The sequence below is a fragment of the Paroedura picta genome, chromosome 5 (assembly GCF_049243985.1).
Source record: "Paroedura picta isolate Pp20150507F chromosome 5, Ppicta_v3.0, whole genome shotgun sequence".
In the NCBI taxonomy this organism is placed as follows: domain Eukaryota; kingdom Metazoa; phylum Chordata; class Lepidosauria; order Squamata; family Gekkonidae; genus Paroedura; species Paroedura picta.
This window is the reverse complement of record NC_135373.1, coordinates 126,619,586-126,627,984: the sequence shown is the minus strand read 5'-3', so window position 1 is coordinate 126,627,984 and position 8,399 is coordinate 126,619,586.

The window sequence follows — 8,399 nt, the reverse complement described above, 5'->3', positions numbered from 1 at the left end:
TACCCCTGCCCTAAACCACTGCTGAGAGGGGATTGGTTGCTTCAGATGATTGACAAGCAAAGGAGTGGGAAGTACAGTATGGAGGGGAAAAGGCGTAAAACAGCAGCAGGGAAACGCGGGAGAGGTCTCCCATACGGAGGGCTTACCATCCCACGTTCACAAGTAAGACGTCACTCGCATTTTACCTCTCCGTGTGGAAACGGTCCAGGTGACCTTGCAAGTTCCTGTTTTCTCTCAATGTCCTCCAGCCTCTGTTTGACCACTATTTTTTTTAATTACTAAATATTTGTTTTATTTTTATACAACAAAAAGTAGAATACACAGGGATAGAATGTCAGGTAAGGAAAGGGGAAGGTAGGGGAGGTTCATGATTTCTTCCTTTTACAGTCTCGTCCTTAAGTTACAACACATTGTTCTTTATGATTCTTAGCACTGTACCTCTTCCCTTGACGTCTTGATAGCTATTCCTCTTTGCTTCTCTGGGGGGAGACGCCACCCCCAGCCTCCCAGTTGCAAATCCTGCAGCTAGCCATCTGGCGTACTGGTCAGACCACGCCCTAGCTCCGGAAGAGCGCCAGAAAAATTCAGGCGGATGCTGCTGTACCTTGGTTTTTAGCATCAGATGCTGTATTAAATTTGACACATACCTGTTTTAGATGTTAAAGTAATTTAATGAACTTTTGATGATTGTTGATGTTGTCGGCACGATGTACACCTGAGCCGGTTTGCTGGGGAGGGCATTCTCTAAATCCAGTTAATTGATTAACCTATGAAAGAGCCCAAACCAGGCTTCAAGAGACCTTTGTCTATATTCTCACTTGGGATAGATTCAGGTGTTGGTCTGAAGTAGCACAAAAAAATCCAGTAGCACCTTTAAGACCAACCAAGATTTATTCAAGGCAGGAGCTTTCAAGTGCAAGCACCCTTCGTCAGACTATAGGTAGTTCATTTTCTGAGGAAAAGTGCTCTCCTGAGGTTCTTAGGAAGGCCTTGGCCTCTCTGCCCTATGGCTGGCCCTGCAGAGGAATTGGCTGGCCCCTGGGTGAGACGGGAGGCTGGACTGGAGGGACCCTCCCTGGCCTGACCCAGCAGGGCTCTTCTGAGGGTCTTCTCAGGGGAAGGCCTCGGCCTCTCTGCCCTGTGGCTGGCCCTGCAGAGGAACTGGCTGGCCCCTGGGTGAGATGAGAGGCTGGACTAGAGGGACCCTCCCTGGTCTGACCCAGCAGGGCTCTTCTGAGGGTCTTCTCAGGGGAAGGCCTCGGCCTCTCTGCCCTGTGGCTGGCCCTGCAGAGGAACTGGCTGGCCCCTGGGTGAGACGGGAGGTTGGACTGGAGGGACCCTCCCTAGTCTGACCCAGCAGGGCTCTTCTGAGGGTCTTCTCAGGGGAAGGCCTCGGCCTCTCTGCCCTGTGGCTGGCCCTGCAGAGGAACTGGCTGGCCCCTGGGTGAGACGGGAGGCTGGACTGGAGGGACCTTCCCTGGCCTGACCCAGCAGGGCTCTTCTGAGGGTCTTCTCATAGAGGCCTCGGCCTCTCTGCCCTGTGGCTGGCCCTGCAGAGGAACTGGCTGGCCCCTGGGTGAAACGGGAGGCTGGACTGGAGGGACCCTCCCTGGCCTGTCCCAGCAGGGCTCTTCTGAGGGTCTTCTCAGGGGAAGGCCTCGGCCTCTCTGCCCTGTGGCTGGCCCTGCAGAGGAACTGGCTGGCCCCTGGGTGAGACGGGAGGCTGGACTGGAGGGACCCTCCCTGGCCTGACCCAGCAGGGCTCTTCTGAGGGTCTTCTCAGGGGAAGGCCTCGGCCTCTCTGCCCTGTGGCTGGCCCTGCAGAGGAACTGGCTGGCCCCTGGGTGAGACGGGAGGCTGGACTGGAGGGACCCTCCCTGGTCTGACCCAGCAGGGCTCTTCTGGTGTTCTTAGGAAGGGCTCCTTCTAAAGAGATCTCATCAAGCTACATGGAATGGTGGGGTTGCAACTGAGCCGGCCCCTTCATCTCTGCAGCGTGTTCCCCGGATGCTCTTTTCTCTCCCTCCAGACTGTGTCCCCCCACCCGATTCAGGCCTCCCCCCTCCCCGCCTGTTGCTCATCCTGACACCCCGTGAGAGGTGCAGTGGGGAGGGGGGGGGGAGGATTAAATCAGCGGTGACAGGTGCAAGCTGGGATCCGGCAGAGGCCCCTGACCTTCTAATTAAGGAATGATTAGGGGAGATTAAAGGGCTGCAGCAATCCTATTGAGTGAGAGAGGCTGGCTGCGGCTGGGGAGCGGGCACTGCCCAGGAGCCGGGCGCCTGCCCTCCGGAGCGGTCTCCACCGTCAGGAGGGCTTATTCGGCTCTGACGTTCGTGGCCAAAGTAATCCTCACGGGCTTCTCTGAACCAAGGGCTTCCTGGGTTTCGGGCATCCAGCTGTTGAGAGATGCTCTGCTTTGACTTGTACTGGCCCAGGGGTAGTCAAACTGCGGCCCTCCAGATGTCCATGGACTACAATTCCCAGGAGCCCCTGCCAGCATTCGCCAGCGAATGCTGGCAGGGGCTCCTGGGAATTGTAGTCCATGGACATCTGGAGGGCCGCAGTTTGACTACCCCTGTACTGGCCAGTTTGGGGGCTTGGACTTCCCTGACATCCGCTGCCCTCCAGGCGCTTCTCCAGCCAAGTCACCTGGGTAGGAGGCTCAGCATGCCTTGCAGGGGAAGCAGGTGGCAAAGCTGGGGCTGGCCACAGAGGGACAAAATCCTTGATACCTGACGAAGGGAGCCTGGATTGTTGAAACATGCTCCCCACATCTTCTTGGTCTCTAAGATGCTATGGGACTCCTTGGAGAAGCCCTGCTTAGAGGTATACCTCAAGGGCCAGACCCCACCTGGAGTGCTGTTCTGGAGGCCTCCCTTCAAAAAGGACGGGGTCAAAATGGAGAAGGTGCAGAGGAGAGCAAGAAGGATGATCCGGGGCCTGGGGACCAAACCCTAGGAGGAAAGGCTGAGGGACTTGGGAATGTTCAGCCTGGAGAAGAGGAGGCGGAGAGGGGACATGAGAGCCCTCTTGAAGTATTTGAAAGGTTTCTGTTGGCAGCAGGGATGGGTAGACTATGGGTAGAATGGTACCGGCTAGATATTGGGGGGAAAACCTTAGACATTTCAAGTAGTTCAGCAGTGGAAGGGGCTGCCTGAGGAGGTGGGGAGCTCCCCTCACTGGCCGTCTTCAAGCAGTGGCTGGACAGATCCTTCTCCTGGATGCTTGAGGCTGATCCTGCACTGAGCAGGGGGTGGGACTAGATGGCCTTTGTGGCCCCTTCCCACTCTAGGATTCTAGGAGTCTAGTTCAGCAGTGGACTGGGCTGCCTAAGGAGGTGGGGAGCTCCCCCTCACTGGCCGTCTTCAAGCAGCGGCTGGACAGATCCTTCTCCTGGATGCTGGGGGCTGACCCTGCACTGAGCAGGGGTGGAACTAGATGGCCTTTAGGGCCCCTTCCCACTCTAGGATTCAAAACAAACTTTCTCATTCACCATGATCTTTGCTGATTTATTGTCAGGCTCTGGTTTTGTTTAGCAATGGATTCTGAAGGTATATGTGATGTAAATGTTTCCTTCTCCTTTCTCAGCATGAAGACTTTTCTTCCACGACGTGCGGCTGTTTCACATGCGGCTGTTAGGAATGTGGACTTCAAATCTGGCAAGGTGATCGAATCCCTGCTCCCCCACATGCAGCCTCACCCACCCCACAGGGTGTCTGTTGTGGGGGGAGGAAGGGAAGGCGATTGGAAGCCACTTTGAGACTCCTTCAGGCAGTGAAAAGCGGCATATAAGATCCAACTCTTCTTCTTCTTCTGCAGAAATATCAGGGTTCTCTCAGCCTCCCATCCCTCTCAGGGTGTCTGTTGTGGGGAGAGGAAAGGGAAGGCGACTGTAAGCCGCTTTGAGCCTCCTTCGGGTAGGGAAAAGCGGCATCTAAGAACCAACTCTTCTTCTTCTTCTTCTTCTTCTTCTTCAGTAATCTCAGGGCTCTCTCAGCCTCCCCTCCCTCACAGGGCGTCTGTTGTGGGGAGAGGAAAGGGAAGGCAAATGGAAGCCGCTTTGAGAGGAAAGCAGCATGTAAGAACCAACTCTACTTCTTCTTCTTCTTCAAAAAGACATTCCAACAAATTAAATGAACAAAGTAAGCGTTCAAAACCCAGCCAGTTACTCATGCAAACGCAAGGTTTCCCAGACACCAAACGCTCCCCAGCACAATTTGTGGGTGCCTGTTATTTCTTATCCTCTCTCCGTAAAACACCCCACACCATTTCCAGCACAATTAAACGGTATCAATAAAACATCAGTTGCACATGCAGTGTGTGGTCAGGCTGTCCTTGAGGGAGTTCCCCCCATCTCCTCTTTCTGCTGCCTGCAACCATTCATAGTATTTGTGTCAATCTGGTGACGTGCCCATGCCCACAAAGGCTGGCACCCGGAATTACACTTTCTTGGTCTCGGCAGTGCCGTGGGACTCAGATTTGGTTTTCCCTTATTTTCCAGTGATTCTTGTCTTCTCATGATGCAACCAACTGAAGGACAAGCCTCAACTTAGTCATTTTAGCTTCCTTTGGAAATTTTTAGAGGCTGGATAGCCATCCGATGGAGAGGCTGATTCTGGGAAGGCTCAAGGGGGTGGCAGGTGACAGTGGGTGAGCGAGAGGGTTGGGAGTGTCCTGCATAGTGCAGGGGGTTGGACTAGATGACCCAGGAGGTACCTTCCAACTCTAGGATTCTAGGATTCTAAATTCCGTCTCAACATCCAGAAGAAGTTCCTGACAGAGCAGTTTCTCAGTGGAACAGGCTTCCTCGGGAGGTGGTGGGTTCTCATCTTTGGAGATTTTTACACAGAGGCTAGAGAGCCATCTGACGGAGAGGCTGATTCTGTGAAGGCTCAAGGGGGTGGCAGGTGACAGTGGAGGAGTGAGAGGGTTGTGAGTGTCCTGCATGGTGCAGAGGGTTGGACTAGATGACCCAGGAGGTCCCTTCCAACTCTAGGATTCTATGGAGGGACAGACCAGAACGAATGGGATTAAATTAATTCGAAAAAAATTCCATCTAAACATCCGGAAGAAGTTCCTGACAGTCAGAATAGTTTCCCAGTGGAACAGGCTTCCTCGGGAGGTGGTGGGTTCTCCATCCTTTGAGATTTTTACGCAGAGGCAGATTCTGTGAAGGCTTAAGGGGGTGGCAGGGGATGGGATGAGCAATAGGGTTGTGAGTGTCCTGCATTCTACAGGGGGTTGGACTAGATGACCCAGGAGGTCCCTTCCAACTGTGATTCTAGAGAGAGTGCTGGCTTGATTTGAGCTAGAGTTCTCGGATTTGTCTTTTGGGGGGGGGCTCTGTGGGTCTCTGTAAAACTCCCGACATAACCATATTTCAAAGGGCTGCACAGTCTAAAGCTTTGCTATAGTCTGTAACACTCCAGCTGATTTCCTTGTAAAATTCTCTGCTATCTTCCCAGGAACCAGTGCAAATTTGCAATATGATCCCTGGGGTGTCTTCCTTTTCTGAATCCAGCCCTTCCCCCACCATGCATGGTAGAACCTGACATTTAGGGATGCCAGCCTCCAGGGGGGAAAGAGGCAAAACACATAAGAATCTGCAAAAGAAGAAAAATCCCTTCAACCCTATAATTATTAATCTTGAAATAGATCACTTTCTCTTTCATGCTCCTTATTCTTGGATTCACGGCATAAATTGCATTGCTACTGGTTTCATCTGATCAGCAGACTATTTTTCTCTCTCTATTTCGTAGCGGCAAATGCTCATGAAGACTTTAATTAGAAGTTGAGGGGTCTGGGGACCCCCTGGAATTCCAGCTCCTCCAGATTGCAGAGATCAACTCCCATGGAGGAACTGGCTGCTTGGGAGGGGGGACTCTGTGGCCTTGCACCCCACTGAGGACCCAGTTCAGGCTCCATCCCCAAATCTCCAGGAATTTCCAGCCTGGATCTGGCAACCAGACCCCTCTATACCCTGCCGGCGGCTGGGTGGGGGTGACTGTCAACCATCTTGCTTTTTGCTAATGGACCAAGAACCTTCCTGGTTCCTCAGACACACAAACACACACACACACACACAAACGCTGCCACCATAGCTGCCTCCTCCGGCTAGGTCCGGTGGCTCCCCCTCCCCCTCTGCTGCGAATCAGAAGTGATTTTAAAGGGCTGCCGGGCATCACTCCTAATCCCCCTCTCATCCAATATCCAAACAGCTTATTCTGGAAAGGCCACCGTCAGCCGCCGCTGCCCTAGATTTTGCTGGTGGCCCCAGACGGCCTGGCCTGGCGGACGGTAAACAGGGAGCTGAGTTAGCACCTCCACCTGCGAGAGGAAAGGGCCTTGGGCCTCGTGGGGAGTGGGGGGCATGGGCAGCAAGGGAGGAGGGGGTGGCTGCCAACCTCCAGGAGGGGCCCGGAGTTCCCTCAATAAATGGAGGGAGGGGAGGGCCAGAAGGGGTGAGCCAGCACTCGGCTCTCCCGGCTGTTATTTACACGCTCAGGTTCATGCCCATTGCATTAACGGTAATCAAAATATGAGCAGACGGTATGGCGCGGCAGTAAAGAAGGCGAATGCAAACATGGGCTGTATCAACAGGCGTCACGTCGAAATCGCAAGACGTCACATTCCCGCTGTATGCTGCGTTGGTCAGACCCCACCTGGAGTCCTGAGAGCAGTTCTGGAGGCCTCACTTCAAGAAGGACGTGGACAAAACGGAGAAGGGGAGGATGATCCAGGACCTGGGGACCAAGCCCTGTGAGCAAAGTCTGAGGGTCAGAGTTAAGGAGGTAGGGAGCTCCCTCTTACTGGCGGTCTCCAAGCAGCGGCTGGACAGATCCTTCTCCTGGATGCTGGAGGCTGATCCTGCACTGAGCAGGTGGTGGGACTAGATGGCCTGTATGGCCCCTTCCCACTCTAGGACTTTAGTTCAGCAGTGGAATAGGCTGCCTAAGGAGGTGGTGAGCTCCCCCTCACTGGAAGTCTTCAAGCAAAGGTTGGATACACACTTTTCTTGGATGCTTTAGGATGCTTAGGGCTAATCCTGCGTTGAGCAGGGGGTTGGACTAGATGGCCTCTATGGCCCCTTCCCACTCTAGGATTCTAGGAGTCTAGTTCAGCAGTGGAATAGGCTGCCTAAGGAGGTGGTGAGCTCCCCCTCACTGGAAGTCTTCAAGCAAAGGTTGGATACACACTTTTCTTGGATGCTTTAGGATGCTTAGGGCTGATCCTGCATTGAGCAGGGGGTTGGACTAGATGGCCTGTATGGCCCCTTCCAACTCTATGATTCTATGATTCTTCTCTAGGGTTCCCATTTGTTTGGGTCAAATTCCAGGGGGGAAACAGAGTGAAGGAAATACAAATGTCAAGACTGGTGATTACTGGGCAGATGTACCCTGAATTCAGGGTAGCCAAGAGCAGGCATGCTCCTTGCGTCTGTTCAACGTCTTAATTGTGCTGCTTGACCTCTGCCCTTATGTATGGACTGGGAAATTCCCCTTTCAATGTGTCTGTGGAAGTGTGCATACCCCTTGACTCAAGCTTCCCTCGTCTTCAAGGTGCCCCCGGACTCAGACTTGGCTGTTCTGTTTCAGACCAAAACATGGTGACCCACCTGAATTAAATCTCCTTCCCCTGTACCTGCAGCTAGCCAGAAGCTAGACGTGCCTCGTAACTGCGCAGACGAATATGGATGAGTCACATGTGCATTTCAAAAATCTTGCCCAATATTAATATCTTCAGATATAATAATAACTTTATGGTAACACCCCATACGTCGTATTAGCTCAGGGTGGGTGACAACATGGGTTTAAACAATGTAATCTTTAGGGTTAGGGGTCTTCTCTGTCTTGGGGGACAAAAGACCGTGATCCACCCCTGCAGGCTGTTGGTGTGATGCAGGTCAGTGGGAAGAGAACAAGGCCCCCAGTGCTTTTGACTTCTTAACACCACCCTCGGACTCCCAAGTTAAAATTTCAAAAACGGCCCTGGATTCAAATCTCTTCCATTCCCTTTTGCAGGAGAAGCTCCCAGTGCAGTTCTGCTCTTGCTGTGCAAAAACTGATCCTGGAATAAGGTTGTAGAACCTCTGGAATCGAATTCACTGCGTCACCTCGAACACAGGACAGGGGGGGGGGGAGAGGGAGACGTACCATCTAGCAGTTGGTCGGGAGAGAGAAGTTCTGACACAGCGTTTATAGAAACGATTTTAATGTACAAAAAGATAAACATGTTAACGGAAGCATTTCTTTGTCTCTACAGAATTCCACCCCTTACTGTGAGTCAGTAAGGCCAGGTATGTGCAATGTTATTTCTATGAGCCATAAACTATTTGTAGGGGACTGGCAGTAGCTGGCACATGGATGCACGTGGGAGACGCAGAGAAGGTCAGCTCT